The 24939-nt window shown below is 33.5% G+C and overlaps 1 long non-coding RNA gene across 1 annotated transcript; it reads left to right on the forward strand.

The window, feature by feature from the left end:
- Positions 1 to 1258: 1258 nt before the first annotated feature.
- Positions 1259 to 23557, forward strand: LOC129531814 (uncharacterized). The gene is made up of 4 exons (XR_008677238.2): positions 1259 to 1500; positions 5694 to 5869; positions 22844 to 23249; positions 23404 to 23557. It is a non-coding gene; the product is annotated as an uncharacterized lncRNA (long non-coding RNA).
- The last annotated feature ends 1382 nt before the right edge of the window (positions 23558 to 24939 follow it).

Consider the following 24939-nt stretch of genomic DNA (forward strand, 5'->3'; position numbering starts at 1 on the left):
AATGAATATTTATCCTTCCCTTTACTTTCAGCCTGTGGGTGTCATTACATGTGAGAAGGGTCTCTTGAAGACAGTAAATGGATGGGTCTTATTTTTTTATCCAACTTGCCACTCTGTGCCTTTGAAGTGGAATATTTAGGTCATGTACCTTCAAGTTTAATATTAACATGTGAGGTTTGAATCCTATTGTGAATTTGTTAGCTGGTGCCTTTGCAGTTTCTATTGTGTGGTTGCTTTATTGGGTCTGTGGGCTATGTACTTGTGTGTGTTTTTGGTAGCAGATATTATACTTTTATGTCATTGTATATAAACTTCCTTAGGAATTTCTTAAGGCTGGTCTAGTAGTAATAAATTACTTTAGTGCTTGTTTGTCTGGAAGATGTTTTATTTCTTCTTTGCTTATAAGCCTTAGGTTGGCAGAATATTAAATTCTTGATTGGAATTATTTTCTTTAAGAATTCTAAAAATAGGCCCACAGTCTCTTCTGGCTTACAAGGATTCTGGTGAGAAGATTGCCGTTAGCCTGATGGGGTTCCTTTTTTTCCTTAGCTGCCTTTAAGATTTTTTATTTAGTGTTGACCTTGGGCAATCTGGTGACTGTGTGCCTTGATAATGTTCATTTTGTATAGTATTTCACAAATGTTCTCTGGATTTCTTGTGTCTAGATATCTACTTGTTTAGCAAAATTAGAGTTTTCTTGAATTACTCTCTCAAATATATTTCCCAGATTGTTTTCTTTTTCTCTCTGTCAGGAATGCTGGTAATTCATAAGTTTGTTCTCTTTACATACCCCATTTTCTCAAAGATTTTGTTCATTTTTTAAAAAAATTCTTTTTGCTTTATTTTTTTCCTCACTGGATTAGTTCAAAAGACCATTCGTCAAGCTCTGAAATTATTTGTTCTGCTTGGTCCAGTCTATTAATAAAACTTTCTACTGTATTTTGAAATTCCATAAGTGAGTTTTTTTTTATTTGAGAAGCTCTCATTGATTTCTTTTTAAGATGTTTATTTTTTACTTCATTTCCTGGATTGCTTTAGAAGCTTCTTTGTGTTGATTTTCAATTATGTCTCGGATCTCATTGAGTATGCTTGCAATTCATACTTTGAATTTTTTAATCTGTCATTTCTAAGTTTCTGTTTTGTTTTGGAACCATTGCTAAAGAGCTAGTGCAATCCTTTGGTGATGTCACTATATTCAGATTTTCCATGGTGCCAGAATTCTTGTGCTTGTTCCTTCTCATCTCAAGACATTGGCACTTTTATTTTTTGTGTGGGTAGAATTTTTTTCTTTCTTTCCCTGAAATATTTTTGCCCTATTCTTTTCCCCCCCTCCCTAGGGAATGTGACTACAGAATGATGTGTGGAGTCATTTAGCTTTAATTCTATAGCCCTATGCACTTATTTTGTTTTTTATTGTGCCATTTTTACTTTTTTTTGTGCCATCCAGTTTTTTATTGTGCCATCCAGTTCAACCTACAAGCCCATGGATGGTACCTACAGGTAAGAGGCAGTCATGGCCAGTGTACTGGGTATGTATTTGACTCTTGTTTCCTTGCAGAAGCTCTCTGTTGCCTCAGCCAATGGGTTAATTCATGGAAAACACAGTTGATCTGATCTCCCTGTTCAGCCCCAGGTGGTGGGGATCATGAAGGGTGGGGCCCACACCAGAAAGATCCATCTACAGATATACTGATGGCAGGAACCAGTACCAATGTCAAGGGAGAATCCAGTGGCCAGCCACCATGTGCCCAGAGGTTTTCCTAGACATGAATCTTGGAAACCTCCTGAGCCCCAAATTATCTGCATGGAGATGAATGGCATCCTAAAATCCTAATCTAGAAGAGTGCATGGTCCAGGTGCCTGGATATCTGACTGGGCATGGAGCAGAGAATGACTCCCTGCACCAAGATTTTTGCACAGCAGGGTTGGTACAACTCAGGCTGCTGAATTAGACAAGCAGGTGCTCTAAATGCTTGGATATCTGTCTGGACATGAAGCAGAGCTCTCTGCACCAGAATTTCTGCATAGGAAGGGTGGGGTGGATTAGGCTGCTTATCTAGGTGATCAGCTTTCTGAATACCTGGATATTTGCCTGGTCATGGATCAGAGAGGGCCCCTTTGTACCAAGATCTCTGCAAAGGAGGTTTGGGGTGACTCTTTCTGCTGGACCAAGCAAGCGGGTTCTCTGAATGCCTGGAGATCTACCTGGGCACACAGTGGAGAGGAATATGCTGCACTACAATCTGTGTTGAGAAAGTGTGGGACAGCTCAGGCTGCTGAACCAGGTAAACCAGTGTTCCAAAAACCTCCATTTCTGCCTGGAGGTGAAGCAGACAGGACCTCATCACACCATAGTCTCAAGGGAGCAGGGTGGGGCATTCGGCAATGGCGCATGCAGGTCAGTTCCAGGTCACCAAGACTGCAGCTGTAGTAGCTCCTCTCTCACCTCGGGACTGTGATGGAGGAGAGTACAATTATAGTGCCTATTGTTGAGGCACTTTTCACAGTTTTGGACATGGAAGCCCCTACTCTGTTCCACAGCAGGCATGCCAATCTCTAGACTAAAAATAAAATATCTGAGCAGCCAGGCTACTGGATCATCAAAGAATGACTGACTTTGTATGTGCCCAGATTAAAAATGGCATCCTGATTTCAGTCCCAGGTCTGGAAAATGCCTCCAGCTTTTCCTGGTGTCTTTCCCTCACAGTGTCTGCAAGCCTCTCCTCAAGAAGGCTTTAGGGATTGAGAGATACAAAGTGCCCTCCCTCAGCTCGAATCCCCACTGGAAGGGTAATTCATAGAGAAAGTCTCTTTGCTTCTCTCACGTACTGGGGCTTAACTCGCTTTTCTTAGCTAGATGCCATCATTGTAGCTGTTGACCTGTGTTCTCTCCAGGATCTGTAGTGTCTTTCACAGTTCTAGTGGATTCCCATTTTCCTTCTTAACTAAAGCTACAGAGTTTATCTTTATCTTGCTATTTTTCTAAGTAGCTAAGGCATGCTGATCTACTATCTTGGGAAAAAAAATTATTGTGGTTTTCCAATTATTAATGTTTTGTTATTCCTTTCTTGCTGGAGGATAGTTTTTCAGATATTAGATTCTGGCTTGTAAGTTCTTTTCTTTCATCATTTGAATAATGTTATACTACTTTCTTTTGTTCCTGATGACTTGTGAAGGGAAATCTACTGCCATTCAAATCGTTTACACCATTACTAAGGTCTTGTTTCTCTTTTGCTGCTTTCAAGATTTTTTTATTTTTCTTTAGGTTTCAAAGTTTGAGTATGATGTATCTTGTGGATTTATTTGTAGTTATTCTAAGGTTTTGCTCATATTTTTAACTCTAGTATTATCTTTTTCTGCCATATTTGTAAAGTTTTCAAGCATTACTTCATATACTTTGTCAGCACCACCTTCTTTTTCTTTTTCCATATGGGATTCCAGTTACATGAATGTTAGTGCTTTTGTTACAATCCTCCATGTCCCTGAGATGCTTTTATTTTTTCCTTTTTTATATGATTTTCTAATGCTGTTGGATTGACTAATTTCTATTGTGTCAGTTGTGTAATTCACTGATTCTTCCTTCAGCCTCCCATTCTGCTGTTGAGCTTGTCCATTGATGTTATTATTTGGTAATGGTATATTTCAGTTCTAAAGTATCCATTAAAATATTTATGTATTATATTTATTTGCTGAGACTTTCAAATTTTCTTTTGTTGCATATTTATGACTACTCATTAAAGCATTTTAGATATCTGCTTTAAAAGTTTTCCAATAATTTCAATGTGTCTGTCATATGCATGTTGTCATCTATTAATAGCCTATTTTATTTCATTTTTGTATGAGCTTTTCCTCATTATGTTATGATGCTTGATGTTCTACTGAAACCTGGACATTTTGAATGTTATCTTATGAGACTCTGAATCTTATTTGAATCTTCTCTTTAAATGACTTCCTCTGACACTGGTCTGTTTGGAGAAAGAGAAGTTACCTCATTACTGCCAGGAGCTGTTAGAATTTCAGGTTTTTCACTTAGCCTCTGTTGAGACCTGAGAGGGTACTCCTTGTTTCTACTAGTGGGAGGGATCCAGCTCCATATATGGTTTTCATTAACACTCTTGAAAAAGGGTGCTTATTACCACCCAAAGATATGCCTGGATCCCTGTTTAGTATTTTCTGACACAACCTTGGCTGTGGGCTTGTTGTATCTCCTTATATTCTGTTGAGGGTAAAAATCTAGCCTTCCTACTTGGCTTTTGCTGATGTAAATGATAATTGGTCCAAAAAAAATTTTTAGATGCCTGGCTGAAGTAAAGTGATTACTGTTTAAAATTTTCTGTCTTGTCAAGATGTCCCTTCCTGGTACTTTGTCGACAGAAGTTAGGCTTTTCTTGGGTTTTGTTTTTCCTTTGTATGCTTATTAGTGTTTACATACTGCTAGTTTTTTCAGCTCCAATTCAAGAATACATGAGGAAAAAAAAAACCACAGGGAACTCACATGTCCCCACTGTTGCTCCTTGTGTCCTGAGACCACAAACTAGTGTGCCTTATTTTCTTCTGTCTTCAGAGTTTTATGGCATTCTATGTGTAATGTCTAGAGTTTTTAGTTTTATTTAGTGAAATAAATAGCATAAAGTACATCTACTCCATCTTTCCAAAAGCAGAAGTCCTTAAAGTCTTATTTTAAAGCTGTTTAATTAATTCTGTTATGTGTGTGTATATACACACACACACACACACACACACACACGTGTATATATCTTATCAAGAATACAGTAATTTTAAAGCAATAAAATCTCTAAAATATTATTTCCATTTACATAAAAAATTAACTCAAAGAAATATTCAGAATATTAAATGCTAGAAAATGTCTACCTGTTAGTAACATCTGTCATAATGAAATAATTGTTAACTTTTAAAATATTCACTGTAAGTTACTTTTAAAGGAATAAAAGATTTTGTAAAATTTTTATTTTTCCAGTTTGAATTATTTATTTTTGAACCATTATTTTATTCTCATTATAAAAATTAATTATTTTTTCTGTACAATGGTTTTGATATTAAAAGACAAATTCTTTAGCCATTTTCATGTCCTCCATTACAGAGTGTCCTAGGAATCCCAGTTGGAATATAGCACTTTACTTGCTGATTGGTTCCTCAGTATACCAGACAGGAGATATTACTTTTTTTTTTCTTCAGACAGAGTTTCACTCTGTTGCCCAGGCTGGAGTGCAGTGGTGCAATCTTGGCTCACTGCAACTTCTGCTTCCCAGGTTTGAGTGATTCTCCTGCCTCAGCCTCCCAGGTAACCAGGGTTACAGGCATGCGACACCACGCCCAGCTAATTTTTTTTGTATTTAGCAGAGATGGGTTTTCACCATGTTGGTCAGGCTGGTCTCAAATGATCCCCCCACCTCGGCCTCCCAAAGTGCTGGGATTACAGGTGTCAGCCACCGTGCCCTGCCCAATATATTACATTTTGTTATCATAACTCCTAATAATCTCGCATAAAAATAATTAATGATCAGTTATATATACATATATGAATTTAATTTCACCATGTTTCAATTTGTTTTGTAGACAGTTCGGTGAAGTACAGCTTCTTTAATGTAATTGTTGTCCTTAAGACACAAGAATAAATTTGAAGCCAAAGATTTATGATACTTAGCCTGAATTTTCTTCTTTATTTTCCTTAGCTTTGGCAAGAACCCCCACTTTACTTCCATACAGATTTGAAACCAGACATAGCTCTTTCACACTAATGTTGGATCCATGTCAAATACATAGAGGACTACGAAGTTCAATGAAATGTATTCTTGCCCAGGCTCATCTCGAAATCCTGGGCTCAAACAAAAATTAGCTGGATGTGCTGGTGAGTGCCTGTAGTCTCAGCTGCTCGGGGGGCCGAAGCAGGAGAATCAACTGAGCCTTGAGGTGGAGGCTGCAGTGAGCCATAATCGGACCACTACACTCCAGCCTGGGCAACAGAGTAAGACCTTGTCTCAAAAAAAAATTATTGATTCTGTTTGTAATTTCATCAAGACCCCTGAGCCCATGAATTTGAACTTTTAAAGTTTGATCTAATTTGGGGGCCTAATATTCTTGATGTTAAATACATGAAGATAATTGCAATTGAATTATTGTTACTGACTTCGCCACATTGTCTTAGGCATTTAGTGGATGGGTCTTTAAAGGTACTTCTATTCTTGCATTGACTAAGATCTAAACACTGTTCAGTATGGAGCTACATACTAATCATGTAGCTATTTGGGCTTGAAATTTCCCACCTTTCTACTTAGCCACCTGTATGTAACTTTGCTCTATGTACTATGTATCCGTTAATCATCTATTGTTGTAATCATGGTTCTTCATCCTTCTGGGGAGAAGTTCTGTTTTCTAATGACTCTAGAGACCATCACTATTTAATAGAGTATACATCCATCATTCTGGCTTTTATTTTGCTTTCTGCTTCTTTTAGGTGTAAAACTTAGAAACTGGAATAATTTGCATAATATTGGCAAAAATCACTGCATAAAATACAGTTCATACTATATCATAACAGCTATTTTTTTTCTTATTTTGCAATTAGGCATTAATTTTGTTATTTTTCTGCACATATGTGGAAGACATTCTGTGTAACTTATTAAAGAGTGAACATTAGAGTTATAGACTGTTAGGCCAAAAGGAACCTCAGATATTTATTATTTTTCAGATAAGAAAACTAAAGCACACAGAAGTAAAATAAATAAAGGAATAAATAAATAGTAGTCAAATCAATATAAGATTCAGTCGGAAATTCAGTCCTCTAGATTTTCAGACTATTTAGTATCATTTTGTTTTGGTTTGGTTTACTTGCTTTAAGAAAAGAAATGATTATTTTAAGAAATCAAGCAAACTAGAGCTTTTTAATTCATGTTATAATAACATTGATTAGAGGCTTTTAAAATTTATCTCTGTGTTATAACTACACAGTGATGACTGTATACAAATATTAATTCCAATCACCCAGAGATGCCATTCATTTAATGAGATGTAATATACTCCCTCACAGGTGGCCATCTGATAGTATTCACTGTCATATATAATTTTGCCTAACTTCAGTGTGTACCTCTCCTTTTCTATAAAGCACTCATCCTCCACTAGTTTATCCTCCTTGTGATTATCCTCCTCTAGTTCATAAAAGCCATTTAGCTCTTATCTTCTCATTCATTATCACCTAGAGACAGGCCCAGAGGAACTGATTTTATTCACCTTTATTTCATCTTCCTGGGATTAGACGAGTTCTGATATTTGACTGATAGCTATTTTTAATATTAAGGCGATACACTAATGTTATAATTTTCCAGTAATAAGAGGTACCAATGTTATTCAAAATAATTTTAATATCATGAAAATATTTTTAATATCCTGAAAATGTTAGTTTGAATAGCTTCTGCTTTGTAAACTTTCTCTTTGATTTGGCAGTTGATGGCAAATTTTCTCCAAGTTATTTTTATCAGTTCACTTAACAATATCCCAGTCTCATTAATGGAATCTCTTTTCTTATGTGACATGACTTTCTTTGCAAAATTTTCTAGATTGCTATAAATAATCATTTGTAAGAAGTACTGTTTCTATAAAAGCATGTGCAGTATGCTTATTTAAGAAAACCATATTCCACTTATATATAGTAATCACATAATAGATATGTACTTAAGTTACTATGGTTACTCTATAGGACACTTTTAAAATGACTATTTTAAGTGCCCTTTAATGAATATTTTATAGTGTGCCTGATTGAGTCAACCAGAATTTCCAGAAATTCTATAGTTTGTGAATACAGATCCACATATGTTGATATATACAAATGTACCTAAATAAGATAAAATTAATGTTAAAGTCATAGCTCAATGTGAATTCATGTGATAAGAATCCAAATTATGAATTTAGCTTTTCATTCCTCACATTTAAGTATGATAATTGATGTCTTATTATAAAATAGCCATTTCTTTTTATGAGATAAACACCCGACTACAGCGTTTAGACTGGCAGAAATAGAAATATTTTTGACTGTTGAGTTTGGAACAAATGTGTTTTATTCATTTTTAAGTACATAAATCTACTAGTAAGGTGGAGCATCCATGATGATTCTGGAAAAGCCTGAAGTAGGAGATGACAACTAGAATTTTTTTTCTTTTTACTTTTTAATTAAAAATAATTGTTCTTCATAATGGAAAAATAATTGTATATATCTATGTGATAAAATGTGATGTGGCACTATGCTGGCACTATGTTTCCTGTCTAGTCTGCAGAACAATGAAGCAAAGAAACCTCCTCTATTTATAATTTATCCAGTCTCAGGTATTTCTTTATAACAACACAAATAGACCAACACAAGGTCTTATTCATAGATTTTTTCTTACTAGACTAATGCCCAAAAAGTTTTCCCTAGGTTTTCTTCTAGTATTTCAAAGCCGTTAGGTCTTAAATTTAAATCATTAATTCATCTTGAGTTAGCTTTTGTATGTAATGAGAGATAGAGGTCCATTTCATTATTTTACATATGGCAATCAAATTTTCCCAGCACCACTTGTTAAAAGGCTGTCATTTCCCCAGTTCCTGTGATTTTGTCAAAGATCAGTTGGTTGTAAATATGTGGCTTTATTTCTCTATGCTGTTCCATTGATCTATTTGTCTGTGTTTGTAGAAGTAACATACTGTTTTGCTTACTACAGACTTGTAGCATAATTTGAAGTAAGGTAATACGATGCTTCCAGCTTTCTGGTTTTTGCTCAGGGTTTATTGGGCTATTCAGAATCTTTTTTGTTTCCATACAGGTTGTAGGGTTTTTTTTTTTTTAAGTTTTCTGAAAAACCACCTACATTTTGATAAGAATTGCATAGAATTTTTAGATTGCTATGGGAAGTATGGTTATTTTAATGATATTATTTTGTCCAATTCATGAGCATGGTATGTTTTTCCATTTGTTTGTGTCATTTACAATTTCTTTCATCATTGTTTTATAGTTTTCCTTGTAGGGATCTTTCACTTCCTTGGTGAAACATATTCTTAGGTATTTTTTGTCATTACTGTAAATGGGATAAACTTACTGATTTGATTCTCTGCTGTATTGTTATTTGTGTACAAAAATGCTACTGATTTTTGCATATTGATTTTGTATTCTGAAACTGTACTGAATTCATTTATTGTATCTAACAGTTTTTTGCAGTCTGTAGGTTTTTCTAGATATAGCATCATATTATCAGTGAATAGAGATAATTTGATGTTCTCTTTTCCAAGCTGGATGCCTTTTATTTCCCTCTCTTGCCTGACTGCTCTGAATATAATTACCAGTACTACATTATTATTATATTATTGTATAAGCCACACAATCTGTGGAAATTTGTATTTCCATAGATTTTTGAAAAACGGGTCGTGTTTGGTTACATATGAATAAGTTTTTTGTTGGTGATTTCTGAGATTTTGGTGCACCTATCACCTGAGCAATATACACTATATGCAATTTGTAGTCTTTTATCCCTCACCCTCTTCCCACCTTTTCACCTGAGTCCCCAGAGTTCACTGTATTATTCTTATGCTTTGGCATCCTCATAGCTTAGTTCCTACTTATGAGTGAGAGCATACAATGTTTGATTTTCCATTCCTAAGTTACTTCACTTGGAATAATGGTCTTCCATTCTTTTCAGGTTGCTAGGAATACTATTATTTCTTTCCTTCTTATAGCTGAGTAGTATTTCATTATATATACAAATATACATACATATTATATATATAATGTATATTATATATAATATATAATTATATATATTATATATTATAATATATAATTAATTATAAAATTATATATTATAATATATAATTAATTATATAATTAATTATATATTATATATATTTTTATATATATTTTATATATATATATATATATATACACACCACAATTTCTTTACCCATTCATTGATTGATGGGCATTTGGGCTGGTTCCATATTTTTGCAATTGCAAGTTGTGCTGCTATAAACATGTGTGTGCAAGTATCTTTTTTGTATAACAATTTATTTTCCTCTGGGTAGATACCCAGAAGTGGGATTGCTGGATCAAATGGTAGTTCTACTTCTAGTACTTTAAGAATTCTCCACACTGTTTATCACAGTGATTGTGCTAGTTTACACTCCCATCAACAGTGTAAAAGTGTTCCCTTTTCACCACATCTATCCAACATCTATTATTTTTCTGAGTTTTTGATTATGGCCGTTCTTGCAGGAGTAAGGTGGTATTACCTTGTGGTTATGATTTGTATTGCACTGATCATTAGTGATGTTCAGTATTTGTTCATATGTTTATTGGCCATTTGTGTGTCTTCTTTTGAGAACTGTCTCTTCATGTCCTTAGCTCACTTTCTGGTGGAATTTTTTTTTTTTTCTAATTTGAGTTCCCTGTAGATTCTGGATATTAGCCCTTTGTTGGATGTACAGATTGCGATGATTTTCTTGCATTATATGGATTGTCTGTTTACTCTACTGATTGTTTCTTTTGTTGTACAGATGCTTTTTAATTTAGTTAAGTCCCATCTATTTATCTTTGTTTTTGTTGCATTTGCTTTTGGGTTCTTAGGCATGAAGTCTATTCCTAAACCAAAGTCTAGAAGGGTTATTCTGATGATGTTATCTTCTAGAATGTTTATGATTTCAGGTCTTAGATTTCATCAACTAGGCACAAAGTCATCAGTTTATCTAAAGTTAAGACAAAAGAATCTTAAGAGCTGTGAAGCCAAAGCACCAATTAACCCATAAAGGAAAACCTATCAAATTAACAGCAGATTTCTCAGCAGAAACCCTACAAGATAGAAGGGATTGAAGCCCTATCTTCAGCCTCATTAAAGAAAACGATTATCAGCCAAGAATTTTCTGTCCAGTGAAACTAAACTTCATAAATGAAGGAATATAATATTTTTCAGACAAACAAATGTTGGGAGAATTCACCATTACCAAGCCAGCACTACAAGAACTGCTAAAAGGAACTCTAAATCTTGGAAACAAATTCTCAAAATACACCGAAATAGAACCTAATTAAGGCATAAATCTCACAGACCTATAAAAAATGTGATAAATATATAAAAATAACCAAGGTCTTCAGGCAACAAATAGCATGATGAATAGAATAGTGCCTGACTTCTCAATACTAACATTGAATGTAAATGGCCTAAATGCTCCACTTAAAAGATAAAGAATGGCAGAATTGATAAGAATTCACCAACCAAGTATCTGCTGTTTTCAAAATAATCACTTAACACATAATGACTCACATAAACTTAAGGTAAAGTGGTGGAAAATGATATTCCATGCAAATTGAAACCAGCAAGCAGGAGTAGCTATTCTTAAATCACACAAAAAATACTTTAAAGCGATGGCAGATAAAATAGAAAAAGAGGGAAATTATATAATGAGAAAAGGACTTGTCCAACAGGAAAATATCACAATCCTAAATATATATGCACCTCACACTAGAGCTCCCAAATTTATAAAACAATTACTATTAGACCTAAGAAATGAGATAGACAGCAACACAATAATAGTAGGGGAGTTTAGTACTCCACTCATCAAGACAGAAAGTTAACAAAGAAACAATAATTTAAGCTATACCCTAGAAGAAATAAACTTAACAGTTATTTACTGAACATTCTACCCAACAACTGCAGAATATACATCCTATTCATCAGCACATGGAACATTCTCCAAGATAGACCATATGATAGGGCACAAAACAAGTCTGAACAAATTCAAGAAAACTAAAATTGTATCAAGTACTCTCTCAAACCACAGTGGAATAAAACTGAAAATGAACTCCAAAAGGAGCCCTCAAAATGATGCACATACATGGAAGTTAAATAACCTGCTCCTGAATGATCATTGGGTCAACAATGAAATAAAGATGAAAAATTTAAAAATTCTATAAACTGTATGATAATGGTGACACAACCTATTAAAACCTCTGGGATACACCAAAGGTGGTGCTAAGAGGAAAGTTCACAGCCTTAAATGCCTACATCAAAAAGTCTGAAAGAGCACAACTAGACAATCTAAACTCACACCTCAAGAAACTAGAGGAACAAGAACAAACCAAACCCAAACCCATCAGAAATTAAAATAAAAAAATACAAAAAATAAAACAATAAGCTGGTTCTTTGAAAAGATAAATAAAATTGAGAGACCATTAGCAATGTAAACCAAAAAGAGAGAAGTTCCAAAAAGCTCAATTACAAATGAAATGGGAGATATTACAACAGATACCACAGAAATACAACAGATCATTCATGGCTATTATGAACACTTTCATGCACATAAACTATATGTACATGAATTTATCCATGCACATATAAATTCCTGGAAATATACAACCCTCCAACCAGGAAGAAATAGAAACTCTGAAAAGATCAATAACAAGCAACAAGATTAAAATGGTAATTAAAAAATTGCTAACAAAACCAAGTCCAGGACCAGACAGATTCACAGCTTAATTATAGCATACATTCAAAAAATAATTGGTACCAATTCTATTCACACTATTCCACAAGATAGAGAAAGGGAGAATTTTCCCTAAATTATTCTGTGAAGCCAGTATCACCCTAATAGTGAAACCAGAATCACCCTAATAGTGAACCCAGAAAAGGACATAACAAATAAAAGAAAACTACAGAAGAATAGTCCCGATGAATATAGATGCAAAAAATCCTTAACAAAATATTAGCTGGCCAAATCCAATAGCATATCAAAACCATAATCTGCCATGATCAAGTGGGTTTCATAGCAGAGATACAGGGATAGTTTAACATATGCAAGTCAATAAGTGTGATACACCACATAAACAGAATTAAAAGCAAAAATCATATGATCACCTCAATAGACGCAGAAAACCCATTTGACAGAATCCAGCATCCCTTTATGATTAAAATCCTTGGCAAAATTGGCATAGAAGGGACATACCTTAATATAATAAAAGCCATCTGTTACAAACCCACAGCCAGCATAATACTAAATAGGGAAAAGTTAAAAGCATTCCACTTGAGAACTGGAACAAGACAAGGAAGCCCACTGTCACTTCTATTCAACATAGTACTGGAAGTCCTAGCCAGAGCAATCAGACAAAAGAAAGAAAGAAAGAGCATCCAAATCAATAAAGAGGAAGTCAAACTGTTGCTGTTTGCTGATGATGTGATGGTATAACTAGAAAACCTTAAAGACTCCTCCAAAAAACTCCTAGAACTGATAAAGGAATTCAGCATCGTTTCAGGATACAAAATTAATGTACGCAATCAGTAGCTCTGTTATACATCAACAGCAACCAATATAATAATCAAATAAAGAACTCAACCCCTTTCATAATAGCTGCAAAAAATAAAGTAGTTAGAAATATACCTAACCAAGGCAGTGAAAGACCTTTATAAGGAAAACTACAAACACTGCTGAAAGAAATCACAGATACCACAAACAAATGAAAGCACATCCTATGCTCATAGATGGGTAGAATCAATATCATGAAAATGGCCATACTTCAGAGCTTGCAGTGAGCCGAGATCGCGCCACTGCACTCCAGCCTGGGCGACAGAGCAAGACTCCGTCTCAAAAAAAAAAAAAAAAATTACGATACTTCCAGGCTGGGCACAGTGGCTCATGCCTGTAATCCCAGCACTTTGAGAGGCTGAGGCAGGTGGATCACCTGAGGTCAGGAGTCTGAGACCAGCCTGGCCAACATAGTGAAACCCTGTCTCTATGAAAAATACAAAAATTAGCCAGGTGTGGTGGCACGTGCCTGTAATCCCAGCTACCCAGGAGGCTGAGGCGGGAAAATCGCTGGAACCTAGGAGGCAGAGGCAGCAGTGAGCCGAAATCTGACCACTGCACTCCAGCCCCGGTGACAGTAAGACTCCGTCAAAGCCATACTTCTAAAATCAATCTGCAAGCTCAATGCAATTCCTATCAAAATACCATCATTATTCTTCACATAACTAGATAAAGCAATCCTAAAATTCGTATGGAACCAAAAAAAGCCCACGTAGTCAAAGAAAGTCTAAGTAAAAACAGCAAACCTGAAGGCATCACATTACCTGACTTTAAACTACAATATAAGGCCACAGTCACCAAAACAGCATGGTACTGGTTTAAAAATAGGCACACAGACCAAGAAAACAGAATAGAAAACCCAGAAATAAAGCCAAATGCTTAAAGCCAATTGATCTTCAACAAAGCAAACAAAAGCATAAAGTGGAGAAAGGATACCCTATTCAACAAATGGTACTCAGATAATTGGCAAGCCACATGTAGAGGAATGAAACCGGATCCATATCTCTCACCTTATACAAAATCAACTCAAGATGGATTACAGATCAGTACTACATTAAACAGAAGTGGTTAAAGTGGGTATTTTTGTCTTGTTCTAATTTTGAAAGGGAAAGCTTTCAAATGTTTCTCTTTCAGTATGATGTTGACAGTGAGTTTGGCATATATGGCTTTTATTATTTTAAAGACTACTCCTTTGATATGTTTTGTGTAGGAGGTTTTATCATGAAGAGATGCTGAATTTTATCAAATGCTGTATGTACATCTATTGAGATGATCATATGGTTTTTGTTCTTAGTAATGTTTATAGGATGTATCACATTTACTGATTTGAATATGTTGAAATATTCTTGCATCCCTGGTATAAACCCACTTGATCATGTTAGACTATCTTTTTGATGTGCTGTTGGATTTGGTTTGCTAGAATTTTCTTGAGGATTTTTGTGTCTGTGTTAATCAGGGATACTGGTCTATAGTTTTCTTTCCTGTGTTTTTATCTGGTTTTGGTATCAGAATAATAGAGCGAGTTAAGACTTCCCTCTGCCTCGATTTTTTGAAACAGGTTCAGGAATTTTTTTTATTAAGTTTGGTAGATTTTGGCAGTAGATCCATCTGGTCTTGTGCTTTTCTTTGCTAATTCAATCTAACTACTTATTATTAGTCTTTTTGGGATTTTTAATTTCTCTCTGATTCAGTCACAGTAGATTGTTTCCAGGAATTCATCCATTCTTTCCAGGTTTTCTAGTTTGTGAGCCTATCATCATTCATAATAGTACCTAATAATCTTTTGTATTTGTTTTATCAGTCGCAGTGTCTCCTTTTTTATTTTAATTTTTTTAACTTGTATCCTTTCTATTCTTTTCTTGGTTAGGCTAGCTAGTGGTTTGTTCATATGTTTATCATTTTGTAAAAACAACTTGTCAATGATTCTTTATAATTCTTTGTCTTTAACTCATTTAGTTCTGGTGTGTTCTTTGTTATTTTTTCTGTGGCTAATTTTATGTTTGGTTTGTTCTTGCATTTCTAGCTTCTCGAGGTGTCAGGTTGTTTATTTGTAATATTTCTATCTTTTTGATGGAGGTATTTCACGCTATAATCTTCCTTCTTAGCATTTGTTTTGGTGTGTCCCACAGGTTTTTGTAGTTTATGTTTCCATTTACACTTGTTTCACAATTTTTTAAATTTGTGGTAATTTCTTTGTTGACCCAATTCTTCAGGAGTATGTTGTTTAATTTTCATATATATGTATAGTTTCTGAAGTTCCTCTTGGTATTTATATCTAGTTTTACTCCATTGTGGTCTGAAAGATATTTCACATAATTTTGATTATTAAAATTTCATTGAGACTTAGGTTTGTAACCTAATATATTGTCTATCATGGAGAATGGTCCACGTATGAAAAGAATAATGTACATGATACAATTGTTGGGTAGAATGTTTTGTAAATATTTGTTCAGTCCACTTGATCTAAAGTCCAATTTAAGTCCATTGTTCCTTGTTTGATTTTTTGCCTTGATTATCTATCTAACATGTGAATGGGATGCTAAAGTACACCACTCTTATTATATCGGAGTACATATGTTTGAAATCTAATATTATATGCTTAATATATCTAGGTGCTCCAGTGTGAGGTGCATATAGGTTTAGAATTGTTATATATTCTTGCTAAATTGATCCCTATATCATGAGTAATGACTGTCTTTGCTTAATTTTACTGTTTTTGATGTAAAGTCTGTTAAACTTACATATGTATAGATATATGTTATCTATATATGTATAGATATACGCTATCTATACATATGTTATATATAGATATATAACTATATATACATATATACTATATATACATGTCTATAGATTGTATATATCTATACATATATAAATTATAGATATGAATATAGCTATATAAGTTATACATAAGCCCAGGGACCTGAGAACCCAGCCACATACCCAGTCCACCACTGCTACTACTATGACTTGAACAAACCACCTGTAGGCCTAAGACCTCCAGGATTCACTAACAACAGTGTCACTATCAGCTGCTCCTGATCTAAGAATAAGAACACTTAACCCACAACTGCCACCACTGGGGCCCAGAGACTGACATACCTGGTGTCCTAGTTCCAAGCAAAACTTCATAATTGCTTCTACTAACAGAAGTAATCAGTGGTGCTTCTAAGCCACCAAGGAAATCACAGATACCAGTGACCCCATTTACTGTCAGAGAATTCATATAGAGATCACACTACCATAGGCAACCAAAATCAAAGCTAAAGTGTCTTACTCAACCAAAAATATATGTACAGATTCAGGAAAAAAATCTTCCCGTATGAAAGCAATTTCAACAAATTGGAAGAAGTGACTGTTACACCTGATATGCAGATATCAATATAAAAACATATAATAGAAAACATGAAAAAAAGAGAAAATACTTCACCACCAAGAGACCATGATATTTGTTCAGCAACAGATCTCAACACAAAACAAATCCTTGAAATGCCATATAAATGATTCAAAACATGGATTTTAAAGAAGCTCAATGAAAGGCGAGATAAGTTAAAACAAATTTATAAAATCAGAAAAATCAATTTAGGGTATTAATGAGAAATTTGCCAGGGGTATAGCTATGCTGGGGGGGAAAAAAAGAAATTCTAGAACTGAAAAATATATTGAAGGAAATACAAAATACATTTGAAGCTTCAGTAATCAACTAGACCTAGCAGAAGAAAGAATCTCAGAACTCGACGACCAATCTTTTAAAATAATCCAGGCAGATAAAAAGAAAAAGAAAAATAGAACAAAAAAGAAGAAACAAAGACTTTGAGACATTATGGACTACCTAAAGCAACTAAACTTATGAATTATCAGTATTCCAAAGAGGGGAGATAAAAAAGTTTAGAAAGCCTATTTAAGGCAATAATTGATGAAAACGTCCCCAGTTTAGCAAGGGAGTTAGAAATCCAGATATACATTATAAGTAATCCCCATGAAAATACATTACAAAAAGTACTTCACTGTGGCATAATATAATCAGAATGTATAATGTTAGAGTGAAAAAATAATTTTAAAATTAGCAAGAGAAAAGCATCTAGTTAAAGGAAAACTTCATTAGACTGATAGAGAACTTATCAGCAAATACTTAGAAGCCAGAAGAGAATGGAATGGTACTTTTTTTTTCTTTTCTTTTTTTTTTTTTTTTTGAGACAGAGTCTTGCTTTGTCGCCCAGGCTGCAGTGCAGTGGCATGATCTTGGCTCACTGCAACCTCCGCCTCCTGGGTTCATGCCATTCTCCTTCTTCAGCCTCCCAAGTAGCTGGGACTACAGGCACCCGCCACCATGCCCAGCTAATTTTTTGTATTTTTAGTAGAGATGGGGTTTCACCGTGTTAGCCAGGATGGTCTTGATCACCTGACCTCATGATCCAACTGCCTCGGCCCTGCAAAGTGCTGGGATTACAGGCATGAGCCACTGCGCCCAGTCAGAATGGTACTTTTAAAGTGCTGGGAAAAAACACAGAAACAAAAACAAAAACAAAACCTGTCAGTCAAGAATTTTTTCCAGCAAGTAAAATCTTCATAAATGAGTGAAAAACAACAACTTTCAGAGACAAGAAAATGATGAGAAAATTCATCGCTACTAGACTAGCCCTACAAGAAATGCCCAAAATCATTTCAAACATGAAAGTGAAAAATGTATATTCACCATCATGAAAACACATGAATGTGTAAAACTCACAGGGCTTATAAAACAATGACACAATGTAGGGAGATAAAGGAATCAAATATCAACATGGCAGATTTTTACCAAACCACAGAGGCATAGACAAATAAACAATCAAAGAATTTATGAAAACATCTAGAAAACAATTAACAATATGACAGGAAAAAAACTGTAGATATCCTTAATAACTTTGGAGGTGAATGGATTAAATGACTCACTTAAAATTTATAGATTGACAGAATGTATTTAAAAAAAGTGATCCAACAATATGCTGCTTAAAAAAAACTCCACAATCTTTTGGATGTTTCTTCAGTTGACTCTCTGTCTCTCTCAATCTCTCTCTTTCTCTCTCTCTCCCTCTGTGTGTGTGTGTGTGTGTGTGTGTGTAATCCATGACCAAATGGGGTTTACACCAATGATGAAATATTGGTTTAATATCCAAATATTAATCCATGTAATATATTAAATCTACAGGCTTAAAAGAACATTTTATAATCATAGCAACCGATGCAGAGAAAGGATTTGACAAAATTCAATCCCAATCATAAGAAAAATACTCATAAAGAATAGAAAAATTTTTTTCACCTTGATAAAAAAACTTAAACACAACTTACAGCTGATATATCTAATACTTAAAGGATGAATGCTTTTCTCCTAAGATCATACTTCATATATGAAGATACAGCTTGTTCAAGTTGAAACAAAAGAAAAAGAAAAATACACAGATACTAATCAAAGGAAAACAAGATTGACATTATCAATATCAGATCAACTAATCTTCAGAGCAAAGCAATTTATTAGCAAGCATGTCTACACTCACTACCGCTATTCAACATGATACTGGAAGTTATAAATGTAACAATAAGACAAGAAACAAAAATAAAGTGATACACATCAAAGAAAGTAATAAAACTATCCATACAAGGAGATGGCATGATCATCTTCAGAGAAAATACCAAGTAATATAGTAAATAGCAAATAGAACTAATAAGTGTGTTCAGCAAAGTTTCATGATAGAAGACTTATATACAAAAGCAATTATATTTCTATGTACAATTAATGAACACATGGAAATCAACAGAAAAAAATAATTTGCAACCACTGATAAACAATATTAATGTAGATTTAAATAAATAAAAAGCCATACCATATTCATGGATTGAAAGGCTCAATGTAGTAAATTGTCATTTCTTCTGAAATTGATGTACAAGTTTAACACAGCATTTATCAAAATCCCTGGACAATTTTTGTAAATATAGACATGATTATTCTAAAATTTATAGGGAAATCAAAGAAAGTAATAAAAGCAAACAATTTTATAAAAGGATAACCTAATCTTATGAATCACTCTTAACAGTTTCAAGACAAGTAGGTACAGTAATCCACAGATGAATGGAACAGAATAGAGTACTCACAATTAACCCTATGCAAATACACCAATTTGAGTTTTGATGTGTTAAAAAACAGTGCAATAGAGGAAGAATAATCTTTTCAACACATCACGCTGGGAAAATTGGATATTGAAATAAAAAACAAATGTTTATCTAAGCCACATAAATTACAGAACATTTCTCTCAAAATTTATCATAGATTTAAAAGTAAAATGTAACATTTTAAAACTTCTGTAAAAAATCATAGGAAAAAATATTTCAGTCCTGGATCTTCACAAAAAGATGTTACCATGGTACCAAAAGCATCATTCATAAAAATAATATTTCACAACTTGGACTTCATCAGAATTTAAAATTTTTGCTGTATAAGACTTGGTTAAGAAGACAAAAATATAAGGTGAAATCTAGGAAAATAAGAGTTTCTGATCACATATCTGAAAAAGGAATTATTTTAGATTATATAAGAACTCTTAAATCTCAACAATAAGAAAAAAATACAAATATCTCTATTAGAAAGTGGACAGAAGATATGGAGATACATCTAACTAAACAGTTATACAGATAACAGGTAAGCACATATAAAAGATATTGAACATCACTAGCCATCAGGAAAATGCAAATAGATACCATTATGAGACATTACTGTATACCTATCCAAAAAAAATATAAAATATAATGATAACAAACCCTTACAAGGATGCAAATAAATTGGATCACTTATATACTACTGACTGGTTGGAATGTAAAAACAGTACAGTCTTTCTGAAGGAAAGTTGTTTCATGATGTCTTAAAATACTGATCATATACTTACCATATGACGTAGCATTCATGCTTATCTCAAAGAATAAATTATATCCACAGAAAAAACTGTTACATAATTTATCAAAACAATTTGATTTGTAATAGCCAAAAAATGGATTAACTAAAACACACTGCAATAGATAAATGATTAATATACCAAACTATGGTACATCTATACCATAGATTACTATTCAGCAATACAAAAATATTTATACATCTAAAAATGTGGATAGAACTCAAGGGTATTATTGTGTGTGTAACAAAAAAAGGTCAAAAAGGTTGTATGATTCCACCTATATAACATCCTTAAATAAGAAAATAGGTATTGAGAATAAATTATTTGTTGCCTGGGTATTGGAAAGGTGCATAGGCAGGAGTAACATTAGGGAGATAAAATAATTCTGTATTTTGATCGCTGTGGTGCTTACATAAATCTACCCATGTGACACAGTGACAATGATTTGTACATACACATTGTATGAGTGTCAATCTGTCAGTTTTTTATATTCTACTATAGTTAGCAAAAATGTAATTATTGGGGGAAACATGGTGAAAGGAATATACTGTCTTTGCAACTTCCTGTGAATTTACATTATTCCAAGTTTAAAAACTTAGCAAAAAGTACAAATTTAGCCAGTTAAATTCAGTGATATGTTTTTAAATGTCATGAACCATGGGGTTTCTTCTCAAGTTTCTTGATATATTTTATTTTCACTTGCATTCACTTGCAAATTTTCTTAGTCTTCAACTTTATTTGCAGAGACAAATTTGAAACTATAATTGTCTTACATATGCTATCAAACATTCTCTTCATTTCAAGAGCACCCAGTTGAAGTTCTCTCTTCCTCAATTTTTATTAGACTGATTCCTCTCAGCCTATAACACATTTCAAGCTGAAGCTTCTCTTCAATGTTTTCCTCCTTACAGCAAATATCTTTTCATACCTTGTATTCCTCCATCTAGGTCACTTTCTTATTAATAAAATCTATTCTCAAGTGACTTTTAAAAATTGTATTGCGGAAGAAAACTTTAAGGAGGCATGGCATGTGAAGAAATGTTTTTATTCTGTAATAACGATTCAACATTTTGTGGGAATATAATTAGTCTACATTAATTATATTTATCCTCTCCAATTTGAAGGGCTTCCTCTATTATGTTCTAGTACTTAGAATTGGTGATGAGACATTTGAACTTTATCTCATTGTTATTCCTTTTGTAAAACACCTGCTTTTTTTTTTCCATTTCTTTGGAAATGTTTAGAGCCTTCCTTTTACCATTTATATTCTTGAATTTCACTATGACATAAAGTTTGGACTTTCCTAATTTATATGTTTCAGAATTCTTTAGACCATCCTTTTACTGTTTATTTGATATATATATTTTTTGCTGTGTGTTCTCTGCTCCCTTTTTCTGTGAGTATTAATTGCATGTTGGCAATACTTCCCATGGCACTGCATCTGTCTTTGAATTTTTCGAAGGGCCTCTTACTTCATCTATTAACCCTTCAATGTATCTAGTCAATATATTAATTTGTATATCATATTGAAAACTTTGAATAAAACAATTTTGACTTTTTGTGATGAGGACATTACAAATTTACTCTCAGTAATGTTGAAATGTGCAGTACTCAATTATTATCTATATTCAGCATGCTGTGCTATTTTTCTAAAAATATGTATTTTTCTACCTGAGGCTTTGTACCCTTTGAATATCATCTCCCCATTCCCCCAACCCCCTCCACCAACCCCTCATAATCACTATTCTACTCTATACTTCCATGGCTTCAATTGTTTTAGATTCCACATATAACTTAGACATGCAGTGTTTGTCTTTCTATTTTTGTCTTATTTCACTTAGCATAATGTTCTCCAATTCCACCAATGTTGTCACAAGTAACAGAAGTTTTTTCTTTTTAAGGCTAAATAAAATTCTATTGTGTATATATACCATATGTCTTAATCCATTCCTTTATTAACGAACACTTAGGTCGATTTAATAACTTAGATATTGTGAACAATCCTGCAATGAATGTGGGAATGTAGACATCTCTTTTAACACACTGGTTTCAAATCTTTCAGGAAAATACAGAGAAGAATTATTTCTGGTTCATATGGTAATACTATTTTTAGTTTTTTGGGCAACCTTCATATTTGTATTTTTCTGAATTTTCCTATTCAAAAGTCTTATTTTTATTTATAGTTTCAATACCTAATATCAGCCTAAATGCCCTAGAAGATAGTGGTTAAATTATTGTTACTGAAATCTCTTTTTTCTAAAACATTTATTTTCTTCCAGAAGTTTTCTTCCTGGTTTATCTTGTTCTTTCTCTGCAACTATAGACTTTTCTCAAACAACTGGTTAAATATTTAAGATCCACTCATATTTTAGAATGAAGCACTGATGTCTGTTTCAGAGCTCCCTGTATGTAATGTTGTTTGTTTACAGAAAATAGCTGACCATTATGTCTTTGAATTTAAATTGCCAGTAATTAGAGGGCTTTTTACCTGATGTAGCATTGATCTAGTTCCTAGGAATGCTATAAGAAATTACTACCAATTTGATGGCTTTAAACAACAGGAATTTATTCTATTGCAATTCTAGAGACCAGAAATCTGAAGTCAAGGTGTCAGCAGTACCACAGTCCCTTTGAAGGCTTTCAATGAGAATCATTACTGCCTCTTCCAGACTCCAGTACCTCCAGTCAGTCCTTGACAATACTTAGCTTGATGTCGCACAACTACAACCTCTGCCTCCACCTTCATAAGGCTCTGTCTGTATCTGTCTTCTCCTCTTTTTATGGATTTTTCCTTTTTCATTGGATTTAGGGACCACCAGCACAATCCAGGATGATCTTATGGGGAGAATCTTAGTTTAATTAAATTTGAAAGGCCTTTTACTTTTCTACAAATAATGACAAATTTACAGATTCTGAGTAGACATATCTTTTGGGAGGCTGCCATTCAACCCACTACAAACAATATACACTAATCTTCTCAAGATAATTCAGGTAAGTTAAGATAGTTTTCTTTAGGTTTGAAAGAAGGAAAAACTCACCTATTGACCTAAGATTTATTGACAAATATTCTTGCAATGATGATTTAGAAATAGGAGTTGTTGGAAGTTCATATAAAGAACTTCAGTATATATCTCATTCTTTTCAGCCTTGCTCCTCAATATGCTCTCTGTTGCCCCTGCCATCCTTGAGGCTGAAGCTCCTCTTGGGCACCGCCATGCTGGCCAGTATTCTTCTCCATGCACTCCAGTCAAGGGCATTTCTTAACTGTAGGTTTCATCTGTCATTGTAATTCATCTGTATTCCTCCATCTACTTTCTCTTCCCCAGAAAACATTCAAATCCTGAGGTTTATCACTAGACTCTCCCATTTTTTGTTGATGAAGAATAATACTTACAAAAATAGTAACTATCATTCATATGGAATCTCAGAAGACAGAAATAAAAAATGCTTATTCTGTTTATGCTACATCAACTTTCTAAGTTTGTCTCCTCCTGTATAAATTAAAAATCATTTTACATTATTATTCATATATATGAATATGAACTTTCTATTAATATTAAATGCTATATTGCTCATATAAGACTTTATATGATAGGAAGTATTCAATAAAGGTTGGCTATTATAGAAAGTGGATCTCAGCCAGACACTTAATTAGTAAATCATTTGAAACATTATTAGAGAAAATATATTCACTTAGACTCTTAATAGATTTTTCAAAATTGTGCCTAATTTAAAAGCAGATATTAATTATGAGAGCATTTGCTACTGAAATATTAAAATGCAAGGATTTTCTGTTTTTAATCTCAATAGAATGTAATGTGACTTCCTGGGACTTGTGAAAATAACATTTGCCATTTCCCATTCCCCAACTTTGAAGGGAATATACATTAATACATAAATATAAGTTGTGAATTTCTTCTCTTTTAAATTTTTTCGTGAATTCATCAGTTTAAAGGGAAAGAGTTTGTGCAGATCACACAATTTGATACTTAAAAATTCATAACTATGAGCTGAATTTTGAAAGACATCCATAATTTACTTTTATGCTTGAATAAATTACGTAGTATTCAAGAAATGTTATTTATCACTTTAATATTAGGCAACTGAATTCCCCCTCAGGAGAAAAGGTTGATTTTCTGTTTACTGAAGTTAATTAAAGTGCAAAGTTGTAATCTTTTCACTCTTTGCTAGACAGGAAGTTACTTTAATTCTGAGTCTGTATTAGTCTTACCAGAGTAATGAGAATAATTACTGTCATTTATTGAACTAGTAGTTTTGTGGCATAGGGTCTTTGATAAATGATAATGTGTTTTGCTTTAGTGTCTGTAGTCCTAGTGATTACTATAGTGCACAGCACATAGTAGGCATTCAATATAAATATTCTATTAAAATCACTTAACTATTATTTAGATCAACTTCTGAGTCAAGTCAATTGTAGGAAAAATGTGTTCTACATAAACAATGAAACTAAGAACATCTGCCTATATAAAATGTTTCAAAGCTAAGACAGTAAAATGCTACATATGACATTACTTAGTTTTAAAATGAACGTAGCAGATATCATTCTCCACATATTCCTGCTTTCTAACTAACAATTATTTACTGAGTACATATTACATGTATATGTATTGAATATATATTATGTAAGTCTCACAGTACCCAGCAAAATTTACAAAGAGTG

Source organism: Gorilla gorilla, chromosome 12 (assembly GCF_029281585.2).
Source record: "Gorilla gorilla gorilla isolate KB3781 chromosome 12, NHGRI_mGorGor1-v2.1_pri, whole genome shotgun sequence".
Lineage (NCBI taxonomy): Eukaryota > Metazoa > Chordata > Mammalia > Primates > Hominidae > Gorilla > Gorilla gorilla.